The following is a 17,950-nucleotide window of genomic DNA, read 5'->3' on the forward strand; positions in this document are numbered from 1 at the left end:
GTCAATCACTTAAGTGTATTGCTAGCTAGCTCTCACATCTAGAATGAACCCATTTTCATTACTTTATACTTTATCACGAGGCTCATAGCTTATTGGCAAGGTTCCAGCTGGCAGCTCACATCTTTCCCTTCTGATGGCTCCATGGTACCTCTCTGACTCTGCCTTCTTTCTCCCAGCATTCAGTTTAATTTTCCCCACCTAGCTCTATTCTGCCTTGCCAGGCCCAAGACAGATTCTTTGTTAACCAATGGTATTCACAGCATACAGAGGGGAATACCACATCACCTCGATTTTTCTGTTTAAATAAAAAGGACTTAGGCAATTTTACATTTAGCATATAACAAAACAGGTATCAAGTATGAATTATAGCTACAATATCTATCATAACTAAGGAAAACTATAGTTATAACTATCTATTCTTCAACTCAATCAAAGACTCCAGAAGGATATATTACCTAAGTTAAGAGGAAGTACATTGTAAGCAACTTCCAAAGCTCTAGAAATGATAGAGACATCTCACTTCCTGGACAGTCACCCAAAGTTCTTCTGTACCATTAGAGTATCCATCTTCAGCCTACTACTGGCCCATAGTATCTAGTAGACTTTTCCACAAAACAGGAAATATCAAAGACAGTTCTGCCTATATTGGGAGTTTGTCAGTCACTTTTTTTCTATGTAATACAGAACGTCTTGCAGACTCTTTCATGAAGCAGGAACCCCAAAGGACTTGTCCTACCTTCTTTAGGCAACTTCAGCAGTCATTTTTCTGTGGGTCCTGCATGTCCAGTTCATACAGCATAACATCAACCAGTCCAGGCAAGAGCATTTTCTTGGCCAAGTGACGAACTAATGCCATAAGGAGCCTCTTTGGTGCCATAATCCTGTTGAAGTAGATTGGTCTGCCAGGAGCAGATGTGTCTCATTGTCATGAAAAGTCCCAAGTTATTAAAACATCTTAAATGCCATATTATGAAGATCTCTGAGAGATTTGAAGAATGCCTATTTAATTGAAATATATCTCTATATATCTAGAAAACCTAACTAACATGACTACAAGATTGACTATTATAGATGATTATCTATTGACCTATATTTCTTAATTATACATTCCATTTTCCATTGAGCTGTACAGACACAATACCTTAATCAAGAGCAGAAATATATATAACAAAACTGACCTTAAATTTGTATCAAGAAACCAAGATCCATACCAATGCAAAGTATTGATCTCTATATCATATCCCCTTCTAATTGTAAACAAACATTTATAAACAACTGAGAATTCAGGTCTCAAATCTCGCTCTGCTTCCCCCATAAAGATATCTGGACCTGGATTAGATAACTCTAGGCCATCACAACTTCACAGCATTACCTAAGTTAAATCTGTTAAGGCTTGTCTTCCAAATAAGGTCACACTCATAGTGATTCAAACTTGGACATGGGATCTGAGCGACCACTCTTAAGCTCCCTACATGTGAGGCAAATTCATGAAGCATAGTAGACATAAGACAGTGAGAAAAGCAAGTACTGTAGTGTGTTGGAGAACATGTGTCTCATTAAAAGCCATTCATAGTGACTTCAGGAAAAAAAAAAACATTTTCAAGGTTTATACATGGTCCCCAAGTGCCCAGTTTAGAACTCAAAGGTGATCTCAGATGCTCACATCCATAGATGACATCACAGATGCTAACAGCACGTCTACAACCATAGCAACGTAGACTAAGAATGTCAGACTTGTAACATCTTAGGTTCAAGTCAGAGCTAACTTCCTATCTACCTTTCAGTTGGTAGAAATCAGAAGAAAATATTATCACATATGAAGGTTAACAAATTAATGTCTGGCAAGAGGCTATTTCGTTTCATCACAAACTGCAAATGCAACTCGAGCCAGCAAGTACAGCACAGGCTAGCATAGCATCCTGAGGCAGGCCCACTTTTGCATCTGAACCAAAACACCCATTTTAGTGCTCTTCTTCCTGACATATTTCTGGAGCACAAACTCAGGGTCCTTCACACCCCCTCAGTGTTAAAAAATAAAAAAGGGACATGTGAAGTTTTGATGGATAACCAGCATTTGTAAGCACCTTGGCCCAGAGTTCCCTTCTCTGCAACCTGAGTCTCACACCCCCTGATCTCGTATTTCTTGAGCATCTACTTAGGGACAAGCAGTTGATATGATTAATTTTGCTCCTAGAGATTGTCAGAAAGATGAGCCGATTCCAACAGTCTAGGGAAGAGAGAGAAAGCAAGAACAAGAGATGGGGGTAGTGTTTTCCTAAGAGAAGAGGTCATACTGGGGGGTGAAATGTTCCAGAGGCTAAGATCCAAGTGTTCACACGGGCACAGAAGTACATTATCACAATATAAAAGTGTCCTCCCATGTCCAGAGTCCTGGATACCAGGTAACTCATCCCACAGTAGGCAAGATGTCAGGTCACAGTGCTGCAGGCAGCACAGCCTCTACCCTATCAGTAGGAGCTTTCCTTCTGCCAATTCACAGTGGGCGCTCAGCTCATTCTCAACCTCTCCCATGTTTCAATGCTCCCATGGAGAGATCTGAGCTGTTCAGCCTTCTGCTGAGCTGTGCACAAGCAAACCTTTGAAAGTCTTTCTCCCAGAGCTCCCAAGTACTGCGAGGGTTAAAACTTGTCATGTCAAGATTCTTCTCTGATGCCAGACCAACTCAGCATCAATTTGACATAGATTTCTTTGGGGGAAATCTGGGTTAATCTTTCTGGGCGGACTGTCCATTTGACAGACAGAAAACAGTACTGAAGTGAGTTGGCACACCTCCTCCATGACTCTCCCCCAGTCCTGTCTTAGAATTAAATATTTAAAAGGGCAATTAAATTTAGAAAAAAAAGCAATCTGATGTTTACAGACCCTCATAGGTAATTTATGAATGCTGCATTCCTGGTCCCATTGTGTTTAAAGAATTTAATTTGGAGACAGGCGTCTACGAGATGCAGAACCTGTTCCTGATACTCAGGAGAGAAGAACTGAAAAATGCAAAAGCCTGGGCTGACATCCACAGCTGAGCCCGTGGTGGGCATCCATCCACCTTCCCGGGGACGTCTTTGATCGTCTCTGTGTATGTGCATGCAGATACTTTATGCAGGCTGTACTTTGACCTGTGTCTGTCTATGTGTCTGTCTGTTAAACAGACTCGTGGAAACACAAGTCTTTAAGGATCAGAAAGAAACTCAATTAAATGCAACACAGAATCCCTGATTGGTGTAGCAACAGCAGCAAAATCTTGCTAAATCTGTGACTGGAAGCCAGCTGAGGAATCTTTGGCTGAAATATACCAAGTGATGCCTGTTCTCTACACACAAGGACCTAAGCAATCTCTCTGGAACAACCAGAATATCACAGGTATACTGTTAGTGTTTAGAGAAATTGGATGAAACACACAGAGAAATTCTCCATACTGTGTATTTACTACTTTTCCAAAAACTTAAAATTATCCTCCAACAGAAGCCGTATTATCATCTGGAGCTATCAAGCTAGCTTTTGATCTGAAGACCTGAAAAGCAAATGTTTGCACCTGGCTAAGCTCTCGGAGTCACCACCCAGTGTAAGGAGAGGAAACTGCAATTGTGAGCTTCAAGTTCATAGTTACTTTCTGTCTTAATCTTTTCACAAGTTTGTCATTTGTTTATGCCAGGAGGAGGTAAGCTCCCTGACAGCTGTGATCATAGCTACCGGATCCTCCCCTGCATCTCTGCTTCCTGGCAGGGTACCCGGTATGTGGTGTGCACTAATAAAATCTGTGTCGCCTATGAATGGAAGTCAATGCTTTACATATCCTCCCATCCCCTTTCTAAATTCTGCGCCTCTGAGACCTGGCCAGTGTGAAACACAGAACAGAGCACAGTGGAGAGACAGTGTGTCACATGACTCAGAGCACGCCCTCCTCCCACCTGCAGTGTAGTTAATGCCTCTTACACACCTGAGAGTCGAATGCCAGGGACATAGTGAACAGATCAGAAGGATGGGGCTGGAGGCCTTCATAGGAAGAAGGAAGGAACTTGAATACAGAGAAACAGATTTGGAGGTTATAGGAGAGATTTTCATAAAACAAGAGCTTTACGCCTCCAAAAGGAAGATGAAAGAATGGCACAGACATCTGGAGAAGCCCAAACCAGTGATGAGAAGAACACGCCCAGACAACATGCTGATCACTTGGGACCCATCAAGAGACCTATCTGTTTTCTCCTTCCGTTATTCTTTTCTCTCCTCTATTTTCTATGAGTCTTCTCTGTCCCCTACAACTCTTGACACAGAACAGAAAGCATCAAGCATCCTACCAATCTGTGGCTGTCCCTCCCTGCGCTTGTAATAAGAGAATAAAAGGTGGTCATAGCCTGCAGCCATTTACTGAAGATCTATCATGCAGAGGATTTACATCTATCAACAGTCTCATGTCATCTTTATATCAATGAAAGATGATGTAAGCAGTAGTGAAAACTATTACTATCCCTTTCTATATGCAAACAGTAATTGAGATTCCGCGATTCGGCAGCATGACTGTGGTCACAGTATCAGAAAGCTGCAGGGGACAGGGCGAATCTCTGGCCTGCATCAGTCTGTGACTCGGCTCTCTGTGATCACCCCCTCCCCCTGAAAATCTTAGAGCTGAATTCTCCTTCAAGTACCTCCTGCCTATTCTCTTCTTGCCACTAACTTAGTTAACTTAGTTCAGTAGGGCATCATCTGTTAGCTGGGTCATGACATCCTTGCTGACATCTTCCATAGTCCACCAGAATTATCTCCCTAATGGAAGATTATAGTCCTCTTACCCTCCTTTCCAATAATAAACAAAATGGTCACATATCTTGGCATGTGCATTCGGTGGTTAAGAGCAGCAGCCACTTTCTCTGACCAGACTAAGTTCTTAGGCCTCACATGGTAACCCACAACCATTAGTACCTCCAGCTCCAGGGGTCCAATGCCTTCCTCTGACCTCCATGGACAACACACACACACACACGCACACACACACACACATGTGCACACGCATGCATACAAGCACAGTGCACATATTTACATGCAAGCAAATCACATAAAATAAAATAAATCTTTAAAAGATTTGATATGCCTTTAGTCCATTATCTTTTAACTGGTTGATAACGAAAGATGAGTGATATTTCTTTATTTTGCTTTTATAAAGTGGTTTTTAATTAAAACCCATTGTTTAGTTTCCAGAGTTTATTATTCTTTATTAGAATAATGTTAAACTCTACTCACCAGAATTGATTGAGGGTTATTTACAGCCAGTAGTGTGTTAAATTCTCATAAATACTATTTGAACATTATAAAAGATTCTTTTTCTATGGAGTCAAATGTTAGAATTCGTATATTCAGTCTAATAAACTTTATTACAAAATTTCATGAAATATAGATTTTTATTTTCATGGTCTATGAGAGAATGAAAATGTATTGCCTCAGTGACCATGTAACTATACTTATAAGTTCCTAGTTTATTTTTTAAACATTTGCTTTGTATATTTTGGAACACTATATAAAACACAACAAAGGACTATCGTTAATGTGTGCTTTCAGGTGATAACTCAGTAATCATGTTTGCCCCATTTAGTGTGTGAGCTTGGGATGTTATTAGTTTCCTTTCTTTACATAATTTAATTTTTTAATTTTTATTTTTAGGGAATTGGACACACAAATATTGTATTAGCACCATTTCTGCTCTTCCTTCTACCTCTCTTCCACTGATTCCTCCTGTCCCCCATCCAGCTCCCTTCCAAACTCATGACCTCTTCTTCATTATTATTAAATATATTATAAACATGGACGCACAAGCAACCTAAGCACATGGGGTTTGTTTGCACATGCTTAGCATATATTTTAAATTGCCTTTCATTTTAATCTTTCTCAATGAACTTTGAGATACAACTTAGAAACTGCACAAAACTGGACTACCCAATTTAGTTTAAATTGTCATTTACTTAAAAGTCTTAACCACTTTTCTTTGTTATGGTAAATGATACATCTACTCTTGGGTTTTTTGTTGTTGTTGTTGTTGTTGTTTGTTTGTTTGTTTTTGAATAATCCCATTTTTACTAGAAAAACTGAAGAACAAAATTTGTAAACTAAACTTTAGGTTTTATTTATTACCAGATATCCTGCTTCACAGTGAAAAACCTCCTACAGTTAGCTCTCCCCCTTCACTCTTTTGGTTAAGCCAGTTTTGTTTTCCTCCCTTACGAGGCCCGGAAATACTTCTGTCACTTGGATGTTGCTGTGCATCAGTAAGGATGCTCCTTCAGTCACTCTGGTACGTCAGCTTCCTTTAGGACATATGTAAAAACACATATAATTGATGCCAGGTCTGAGGAAGGATCTAAGCTACATAATTGCTATGGAAGGGTCACCAAATCCCCATGTTTCAGTGTGTGGCACTGGAGATATTTTCACTGAAAGTCAGAAACCTGGGAGGAGAAGACAGAAACCACGCTACCTTGGGCACTATCACGTGACTAATGTGAACTGCTGGTGTGACGAGGAAGCTTATTCCAAGCCCATGCAAAATCCTGCACTGGGTAGAGTTTCTTGTGAACTAAATAAATACTTGTCAAATATACGCACCCTGGAGACAGTCTGAGTTACCCCTTCTGTTTCCTCCACACCCTAGCTCCACTGATGCAACACGAAGGATTAATATAAACAAGTTTACATTATTAACATGCTTGTGTATTACATCAAAACAGATGGGAGCAAGAATTATTTACAATAAACACTCTGTTTTGCATTTTTGTCATCTCCCAGCTTTTAATGTTATGATTTTCAATTCAAGGATTTCTGTTTCCTTTTGAGACAGAATTCTACTATTTTACTCAGGCTGGACTGGAACTCCTTCTGCAGCCCATGCTGTCCTCATTCTCATGAACTTCCTACCTCTGGCTCCCAGATTGTGAAGAGAACGGTGTGAGCAACCATATCCAATGGTGTTTGATTTCTTTCTACTGCGGTGGTTTGCAAGAAAATGGCCCCCAAAGGAAGTGGCTCTATTAGGAGGTGTGGCCTTGTTGGAGAAGTGTGTCACTGTGGGGGTGGGCTTTGAGGTCTCTCTTTTGGTTAAGCTTCACTCAGTATGACACCCAGTCTACTGCCTCTTGCCTTCTGATTAAGATATAACCAGCACCACTGATCACTGCCATGCTCCCCGCCATGATGACAATAGACTGAACCCCTGCAACTGTAAGATGCCACCTCAGTTAAGTGTTTTCTTTACAAGAGTTGTTATGGTCATGGTGACACTTTACAGCAATAGAAACCTTAAGACAGAAGCTGGTACCCAGGAGTGGTACTTTGCTGTGATAGGCTGGACCATGATACGGAATTTGTCACTACACCTAAAGAAAGCTGCTGAGGTCAGGCATGTGTCAGGGGTGTCCCTGAATGGAGGCCTAGTAGAAAGCTCATTGAGTGAAGCTGTGAATTTGAAGCCTGGCTGTCAGAGCCATGGGATACCTGGTGAAGAAAGCTGCTGACAGGGAGTGGAACCAGCCCAGGAGAGAGAAGTGTGTTGCAGTCAACAAAACTGAATGGAGTTGTTATCTGAAGAGGGTTTCAACACCAGATATGGAAATACAGAGCTTGGACTTTGGGTCCCATATTTCCTCACTCTGCACCTTCCCTATGTATTGGAATGATAATGTATGTCATGTGCCATTGTATGTTGGAAGTATGTGATCTGTTTTTTTAATTTTGATTTTGCAGAAGATTACAGGAAAGATATTGCATAAATCTTAGAAGAAACTTTAAACTTTAGGCTAGAAAATAAGTTTGAGACTGTTACAGATTATGGGGACTTTTGAAGTTGGACTGTATGCAATTTTGCATTGTGATATTGTTACAAGCCTTTAGGGCCAGGGAGTATGACATGGTGGTTTGAAAGAAAATGGCCTTTTTTCTTTTCTTTGATCTTGCTTCTCATTTCTCTTCCCTTTTCACCTTCTTGAACTCCTCCTTAATCAGTCATTCTTTATTTTATCTCTGGGTTTTTTGTTTGTTTGTTTGTTTGTTTGTTTGTTTTTTTAAAAGATGTGTCTTTCTTCTGAGTTTCAAGAGAACTTTTTCTTTTTTAATTCATGAGTCTTCAAGAGTCAGGATATTCAGTACAGTAGCTAGAAACAATTGGCAATTGCTTAAAGTGAACCTTAATTTTATTTGTTTAAGCGAAACAAATAAGGGTATAGTAAAATAGGCACACTTTTCAAATGGTCAGTAGTGATACAAGTATTGTAAATATTGCTGGATACTGAAGAAACAGAAGCACACTAGCAAATAAGAACTCATAGCTACAGTCAAACCCAGGACCTTTAAAAATATGCTTTCCTTCTATCTTCACTATTTCAAAGTATAAAACCAAGCAGCAGTTTGCACATTTTCTATGTTACTTAGTAATCACCATTATTTAGTTTGGACTAGAAAAAGAGGTTAAAGAAAACCTTAGTCCATTAAACCATCACTCCCCACTCCTCCATCCCCAACCTCTTATGGAAACCAAGCTCTTTTCTGTCTCTATTAATCTACCTATTCATATGCTTGGGAGCCATTCCTCTGTCTCTGGCTTCTTTCACTTAGCCCAGTGTTTTAAAAGTCCAGATATGCCAGAACTAGGATCAACATTTCTTTCCTTTTTATAGCTAAGTACTATTCTATTATAAAGACATATACCGTCTTCTGATTATCCATCCATTAGTGAACATCTGACTTGTATCTATTTTGGGCTATGAAGGCCAGTTCTTCTGTGAACATCTGTGCATAAGTTGTTGATGTGAACCCATTCTTAGTCATTTGAGGATGTAAATATGCTCAGAACCAGAATTGCTGGGTAATATAACAAGTCTACGTTAATGTATTGAGTGAGAAATTGCTACTCTTTTTCACAGAGCCCATACCAACTGACCCTCTCACCTAGCAGTGTGGCAGCTCCACCTTGTCCACAAGGGCCTATGACAGGAAGAAAAACTTCAACACTACTTCTTTAAAAAATTATACTTATCCTGATCATTTTGAAGTTGAAAATGTGATCTGTTGCTGGATACTATGTAGCCATCAACCTAGTATTTTTGTTTTTCTTTATTTTGTTTATATTTTTTTTTAATGTTCACTAAAATAAAAAACACGGAGGGTATCCAAAAGAGGTACATATTGCTAAGCATACCTTGTTCTTACTATCTGGACTGTTACAGAAAGAAGTTTGCTGAGCCTGGATATAAATGATCCTGTCACTTTAAGCTTCCTGTGGGACAGTTCTCTGCTTGGTTAATGGTCATAATTCAATTGCAGATTTAGGATCTATAATCTTATATTTTTATCCACGTCCAGTCTTACAATATTCTACACTAAGTCATAGTTTTTAGAAGTGTTATTCTCCAGAATATTCTTGGTGCTGCACACTGACCTTTCTCTTCTGAGGTTTGATCTTCTCATATTTACTAACTGAATAGTTTCTCAGCCTTTGGCTAAGATCAAGTACAACTTCCAGAGAGATGTTTTCCCCTCAAGATTCTAACATGACGTGTCCCATCTTCCATATGCTTGGAGAATTTTTCTCTTTACTCAACCCAAAAACCAGATTAGGAGTTCAGACAGATTTGGGTGGAAAGAGTACAGATTCCTACCTGGCTCTTTAATAATAGGAATCAATTCTGTTTCTTTTCTCTAGCATTGTCAGTTCAAAACTCCAACAGTTTGGGGCAAGTAGAAGAGAGGCCGAAGGTAAACAAGCATCGCGATTTCATCATCAGAAAAAAAAAAGTTGCCTTTTTTTATTTGGGGACAGCCAGGCATTAATCGTGCTGTGCCCACCCTCCTTGACAGCGTGGTTACTCAACTGGGAATCAGCCCTGACAGGGGCAATGTTCTCTGCCCAACTCCCTTGCCAAGAATAAGTTTACAGTGCCTGCCATGACCACCCAGGATGCTTGGGGCGTCTCAGATGTGTATCCTCAAACATTTGAGGTCTTCCCTCCCAATCAATCACCCCTGTTGATTGATAATATTAAACCAGTTTCTTTTCCATATCCTTCTTTGGCCAACTCTTGCCTTGCCTGTGGGAAGTGATGGCTCCGATAAGCTGAGCCTTCAGTCCGTTTTCCTCTTAACTGATTCTGGCAGGAAGTCTTTGGTAATTCTGCCATAAAAAATGGCATCTCTCACTCATTTCCGTGTCTGACATACAGTTTATCATCACATCCCTTGGAAAGTAATGGAGATCTGGGTAGCGTGGTAAACTATTCAGGCTCATGGTGTCATTTGCCCATAAATCCAAATTTAGATGAAATCTTTACAGTTTGCGAGAGCAGAATTTGGAGAAAATGATGGGTTCTGCTCAGTTGTCTATACCTTTGGAAATTCTGGAGGCCAGAAACATGAGGCCAGACGCTAGACATCACCAGTGTTCTGGAACACGCTCAGCGCGATTCCAAGAAATGTTGCCCACAAGAAATCTGAAACCTCTAAACTAATAACAGATGTTGCAGATGTTATGAGGAGCATTGTGTTTTCCTGGTACCCGGACTCCTGGATGAATTATGAAAAGGCATCAGTCTTTCATCTGGGTCTTTGACATTGTGTAGATGAAACACCCGTCTAAGACAGTAGGCACTAAACAAATAGAGGGTGAAAAATGTCTGGCTGGCTGACTTGATGAAAGACTGAGTTTTTGCTTCTTATCCAGATGTTTTGGCTTCACGGAGGCACTTCCTGGGTCTGCCAAGCTGATTTGTGATCCTTGAGTGAAGGGTGATACACGAGCACAGAACATTATCCCGGCAAATGAGTACATGACACCATCGTACTCAAAATGAGGTCTTGCCGGCTGCACCCAAGGCGTTTGACAGAGCCGCCAGTCCACTTTCAAGTGCTTCTGACAGATGAGCCCCTCATTTGCATGTGTCTCAGCACGCTCCATGCGGAAACTGTTAAGTTATTATTAGTAGTGATAATGGAATCATCACCAGGAATGTATTCATATTTCCAATGTTGTCACTGCAGATTGTTTGCTGTTAAGAAGAAAGCCCATTGGACATAAATATTTATGGCTGGAGGGATGTCAGGTTCTTTAATCAGGAACTGGATTGGTCTTAATTGAATCTTGGGGACAAATTTAGGCTCTGTGCTGATTGTGCGGCTTTTTTGGTTGTGTGTGAGCAGAGTTTTCTCCATCTCTCTCTTGGGCTCTCAGGGCAGATGCTTCTGTCAGATGAGCAGGTAGGTCACCTCTTAAGGGGTGCTGGGACCTTAGATGTGTAGTGGCATTATTTTGGAGATTGACAGAGCTTTGGATTACCAGATAAAGTGAGCATCCAATCTCTGGAGCTTGCTTCCCAGAGGCATTTACAAATAAGGCTTATTTTAAGAAGGTTGTAAGTCTATTGTCCCCATGAAGATAGGCTTTATCCTGATCACAATGGCATCTTTATTCTCTTTGCCATCCATTGTCTGGAATTAGATGATTCCACAATCTACGCAGAAATTAGAGGCCAGGGATTATGTTTGATATGGATAATAAAGAGATGAAGTAGACATAGCTCTGGCTTCAATCCATTCTCTATCTAAGGGAGTCCAGATAAACGGAAAAGATTCCCACCTGCAGAGAGAGAACCTTGCACAAGCTAGTCAGAATGCAGGAGGCAAGATCCTTAGAGAAGGAAGAGGTAGGACTGGAGGGAGGTGACTAACCAGTGTCCTGAGAAGCTATAGCCAGCGGCAGGGCTAAACTACTACAGGGCTTGCAGATTCTGCAGCAGCTGGAGGTCCAACAGCACAGAAAGGCATGTGCATTTGATTTAGGAACTCAGGGACCACATGGCAATTTGGCTATTTTCTCACTTAGACTCTCACTACTCTGGAATATAAAATAAGTAGAAAAATATCCACTCAAAGAGTTGCAGATATTAAAATGAACTGAGCACATAAAGTGTTAGGAACATAGTAAGTTCTCCAACAACACAGGCCTCTTGGCTTTCCTATGATGATCCTGGGATCCTATGTGGCACAGGTATCATTGGCTCAAGGAGTATAGATAAAGAAGATCCAATGTCCTCTTCTGTATGCTCATATGTCAGGAATAACCAGCTATTAGGGAGCATGTTGAACCACTGCTATGTGTTTATAAACATCTCAGACAAGACAAAGTCAACAATTTGAGGGCTCTTATTCCTGGTTTCCCAGCACTGAGCCCAAAGCCACTTGTTGCACAGATGGAGTCTAAGTGACTTTTCGTATTACTCTGACCTGACAAATTCCTGGTGAAAGGTCACTTAATGAGGAAAGGTATGTCTGGGCTCCCAGTTCAAGGACACACAGTCCATTTCGGTGGGAACAGAGTGATGCTGAGTGTGAGACAGCAGTGACATTGTGCAGTCAGGGACCACGGAGAGAGGGATGCAGTGCTCAGCTTGCTCTCTCCTTCCCATAGATCCCAGGACTCAGGCCCATGGCACCGCGCTGCCCATGTTGAGGTTAGGTTGCTTTTTTTTGGCTAAAACTTTCTGAAAAGAGCCTCACAGACACACCCACAGGGGTGTTTCCATGGTGATCCTAAACCTCACCAACCTGACAATGAAGATTAACCCTCACAGACTGGGCTCAGAGAAAGTTCGCTGGTTGAACAGATAGATACATGGAGAAACAATGAATGGGTAAGGAGGTGAGGGAATGAGCAAGTCACCAGGTGATCTAGAGGGCTGACTGTCTCCCTAAGAACATTCTCCATCAACTACCACATCTTAGCTTTGGCAGGCAAGGAAGGGCTTTGCCTATCACCCTCAGGCACCAGTTCTTCTAAGTTTGACATCTTTCCTGAGGGGCCCGATCCTAGACTGACTAGATACTTTGAAGGTATCAACATTAAATGAAGAATGGTATATTGAATTAATCAGAGAAAACCAAATTTCCTTCCATATCTATGGGAAATTTCCATTGTCTCAGAAAGAGGTCATTGCACAGCAATAAATAAACACACAACTAAATAAAGCCATAGCCTACACCAGGCACTAAGTCTAACACTATGTAACCCCATGTTTTCCTTGTCATTTAGAGCTCCCTCTCCTCTCTGTTTCTCTCTGTTTCTCTTTGTCTCTGTAAAATAAAGCATAAGACCCGGTAAAGCTTATTTCCAAAAGAGACGGCCTGTGGGCCGTTGTGGCTCTTCCACCAGCCCATGCCAGTTGGTCTGGACCCCAAGATGTCCCAGCCCCACTGCTGCGTTCCTCAGAGCTGGCAGGAAGTGATGCTCATTGTTGTCTTCTCATTTCCCAGCCCTTTGGTGTTCCCAGATGTTTTAATTACAGAGGAAAGGGAGCGGATGATTCTGGCCATATGTCTCCATTCCACACAAATAAATCTCTTCGCCATCCTGCGCAGCTCCACGGCACTTCAACCATCCCACTGAAAGTGATGCTGTCGGGCCTAATCACCATCTTCAATCCTTCAGTGAGCATGTTAATTCAGGGAGCACCGGCTGGGTCTGCCATCCCTGGGAAATACTCAATCTAGGAACAATTAGACTTCCATTGCAACAAGATGTTGCTTCTCCTCTGGGAAGAAGGGTGCTTTCGCAGACTGCACTGGGAAAGGATACTGGGAGATAGATAAGCATTGCCAAGCAGGTCTGGGGCAGGTATCAGGGGAATGATTTTCAGATGGGATGTTTGCATTCCTCACACCACGTAGAAACTCAGGCACCGAACCACTATCTACAGAATGTCCAGCTGCAAAAATGCTTTATCCTCCCAGAACCTCCTGAAAAAATTCAAGGAGTTTTTCCAGATGTATATCAGTAGCATGTGCATGTGCGCGCGCGCGCACACACACACACACACACACACACACATGCACACATACAGGCACACACATTCACAGGGAGCTCTTCTGAGGAAATAGCAAATGCTGGCAGATATATTTAGTACTCTCATTCAGTTTCACTAAATGCTAAATTTGCTTTTGATAGGAACATCACCACACATAGATTAAGAACAAACCCACAAATATTCTATATGCTTTTTGGTTGCCAATATGGTCCCTTGTGTTCTGCAATGCCACAGGACCCAAGAGTAAACACAGAGGAGAGCCTGAAGAACAACAAATAGAGCGGTGTGGCTCACACTTCTGCAGCCCACGTCTCCAAGTCTTACACATTTTTAAACCCACATAAATCCAGGGCAGAGAAGCAGCCATCAATATAGCCAGAGGGCAAAGGCCTTCCTGAGCCCTTACCCTGTCATTACTCTTCCCAAAGCCAGCAGGTAATCTAATCTCTATGGATTGGTTTGGTTTCCTTTTGAATTGTGTGTCAATGGAGCCACATGCTTTCTTGATGTGCTTTCTCAAGGGTAGTGTCTGATGTCAGTATTAAGTCCAGATAGTGGGGAGTAGCAACGACTCTTCAGTTCCCATTGTAAGGGAATACGAACCTACCTAGTAAAGTGCTAAGTATCACCAAGAATACAAAGTAGTAAAAGCCATGTGGGACACCCCCAGGAAGACATCGGAGATCATTTAAAGCCTCTTTCAATGCACAAAGATTAAAAAGTAAACATCAATATCAATAATTAAAATGAACAAGATGTTTCGATAAAGGGGCAATGGCCTGTTAAATGTGAGTTCACTGCATCTGTGTAGTTTTGTGTAAGCTATATGAAAAGGGGAGGGGAGAGAGCATCTGAGCAAAGAGTAGGAGGGTGAAGAATTCCAGTTCCTGCCATAGTGCCTGTACTTCTTGGACACAGAATCTGGCCCAAGCCATTCCCTTCATCCTGATGCAACTTCCCATCTAGACAGAAATGAACTGGGCAGGTTCATTTAGATATCCCATCTAAAAACCAGGGACCCTTTATACAAGTAGAGAGAGACATTCAGGGGGAAACCAGAGTTGACTTGTAAGTACTACTCCTCGAAAGAGTGGGAATTGTGGCCCATTCAACACATAGCCAGGGGCCAGTGAGCTTCAGTGCTTTGCCCAAGGGCTCCAGGCCACTGGCCTGACTATAGTCAAAGGGAAGTTTGGGGTGGTTTAGAGTCCTACGGTGAACAAAAAGAGGGTGGTTCTAATACAAGCTCTCCTTCAAAGATATTATATCCCTTTAATCATTACCTTTTTCAAGGCTGGGAAAGCTTACAAACTTCCCTGAAGCCAAGAAATAAGAGGGAGTTAGCTAGCCATGAAGCATGCCCTTTCATCTTTATGTACAGGGACCTTAGTAATGGCCCTGTGACAGACGATGTCACTGTTCATATATTTAAACTGAGTTGAACTTGGGCCAAGACTTTGTCTATGACCTGACTCCCACAGGTCTTACCTGTAAGAGGCAGAGAACACAGTACTGCTTTGAATCTCTGACATCAGTATCAGCTCAAATCATGTGCTAAAGAACATTTAAAATGCCCCTAGATGTCTCCTTTCACAGTCTAGAGGAATCCAGATGAATGTTCAAATATCCCTTTGAGAACACTGAAGACCTCTTCCCCATCGTCACTTGCTATAGGGAACTTACATCTAAAGACCTGGCCTCACGCTACAGGGTTACTGTCTAAATCTAACACATTTCACTAAAGAAAGTGTAGCATTCTACTGAGATGGTTGCCCATGGTCTTATCAATCATCTTGATATCCTTTGCTAAACACTATACTATAATGTTGACCTCCTATCTATCTTGTCCTTGAGCTCTTGACTCTCTATTAATGTCCCATAACTCACCATGGATAATATTCCTCTGAGCTTGAGATAACCTGAGATGATGTCCCCTCCCTCTCCTCTTCTCCCCATTGCTGATGCTCCTCTCACCCAACACACACATTGATAAATGAGTCCTCCCATTTAGCACAATTAACCAATGGCTTTTCCAAAGTTATTTACTATATTCTCTCTAGCACAATTACTTCCTTATACTTTATGATCTCTTTTTCCAGAACTTTCCATGGCAGTTTCAGCAGTGCTGGTACACTCACAATAGCTTTCCCTACCTCTCTAAAGTCCATCACAGAAATATATTAGTATTTTCTTCTGGTTCCTAAGGAAGGTGTCTTATGGGAGTGTCCTCCCATCTCAAGAATAACTCCTATATCCAACCTCAAGCTCTCCTCACTCAACATGCTTCTGGTTCATCCCATGAATATCCTTTGACATTTTGATGGTACACATGAGCCAGGTTCTGCAGCTTCTTTGTCATCTCCTCCGAAGGTGGGCTCAGAACACTCCTGTCTAGTTTGTTGTAATTAGAACATAACCATTGGTCTGAGGACAAGAAGCAGACAGGGGGAGAGATCCTACAAATGGTATGTGTCACAAGGCGCAGAAGACTGCGTTCACCTCTGGCATAGACAAGCAGTAGACATGAAGGAAAGGGTCACTTCTTTGGGTCTACATGTTTCTGGTGGACCTGCAGTTGCCATATTTTCAAATGTATCTATCCATCTAGCTGTGCTGTTCCAAGCCCCAGGATCTTAGTATTTTCTACCAGAAACCCTGAATTAGTGTGGCAGCTAACAAACAAAGGTTAGAGAACTCACTTTCTCTGAAGAACACTTCAACCTTTATAACGATGCTGTATACTGACATCTAGTCTCTCTGGCCTCCTGCTGTAAGAAATGAAACAGAGAAATTAGATAAATTGGTAGAGTAGGCAGAGGAGTGTCTTCTACCGAATGCCTGGCTGAGGCATCTTGGGAAAAGCATAGTGAGACTGACCATTAAGTAATAAGAAAGCAGCAGTCATGTGAGCATCTGAAGGAAGAGCACTTGAGACCCAGGAAACAGACCTGAGATTATCTGTAACGAAAGAAAAAGATATGAACAGAGTTGAGCAAATGTCTTTGTGGTATGAATGTGCATCCTTTGGGTATATGTCTGAGAGTGGTACTGCTATGTCCTGAAGTAGATTCATTCCCAATTTTCTGAGACCACCATGTTGATTTCCAAGTGTCTTTACAAGTTTGCACTTCCACCAGCAATGGATGAGTGTTTCCCTTACTCCAAATCCTCTCCAACCTAAGCTATCGTTGGTGTTTTTGATCTTAGCCATTCTGACTGATGCAAGTGGTCTAAGAGAGGCTCAGAGGTTTTGATTTGCATTTCCCTAATCACTAAGGCTGCTGAGCAATTCCTTAAGTGTCTTTCAGCCATTTGTAATTCTTCTTTTGAAAATTCTCTGTTTAGATCTTTACCCAATTTTTGATTGGATTATTTGGTAATTTGATGTCTAGGTTCTTGAGTTCTTTATATATTTTGGAGGTCAATCCTCTGTCTGATGTGGGGTTAGTGAAGATTTTTTCTCATTCAATAGGCTGCTGTTTTGTCTTAGTGACTATGTCCTTTGCCTTACAGAAGCTTCTCAGTTTCAGGAGGTCCCATTTATTAATTACTGCTCTCAGTATCTGTGCTACTGGTGTTATATTTAGGAAGTGATCTCCTGTGCCCATGCAGTCAAGGCTATTTCCCACTTTCTCTTAAATGAGGTTCAGTGTGACTGGATGTTGAGGTTTTTGATCCATTTGGACTTAAGTTTTATGCACTGGGATAGATATTGATCTATTTGCATTCTTTTATGTGTTGACATCCAGTTATGCCAGTATCATTTGTTGAAGATGTTTTCTTTATTCCATTGTATGATTTTCACTTCTTTGTCAAAAATCAGGTGTTCATGGGTATATGGATAAATATCAGGGTCATAGATTCGATTCCATTTGTCCACCTATCTGTTTTTATGCCAATACCAAGCTGTTTTTATTATTGTAGCTCTATAATGAGCTTGATTTCAGGGACAGTGACGCCTCCAAAAGCTCCTTTCTTGTAGAGGATTGTTTTGGCTGTTCTTATTTTTTGTTTTTCCATATGAAGTTGAGTACTGTTCTTTCAAGGCCTGTGAAGAATTGTGCTAGGATTTTGATAGGGATTGCATTAAATCTATGGATTGCTTT

Source organism: Microtus ochrogaster, linkage group LG8, assembly GCF_000317375.1.
Source record: "Microtus ochrogaster isolate Prairie Vole_2 linkage group LG8, MicOch1.0, whole genome shotgun sequence".
NCBI lineage: Eukaryota > Metazoa > Chordata > Mammalia > Rodentia > Cricetidae > Microtus > Microtus ochrogaster.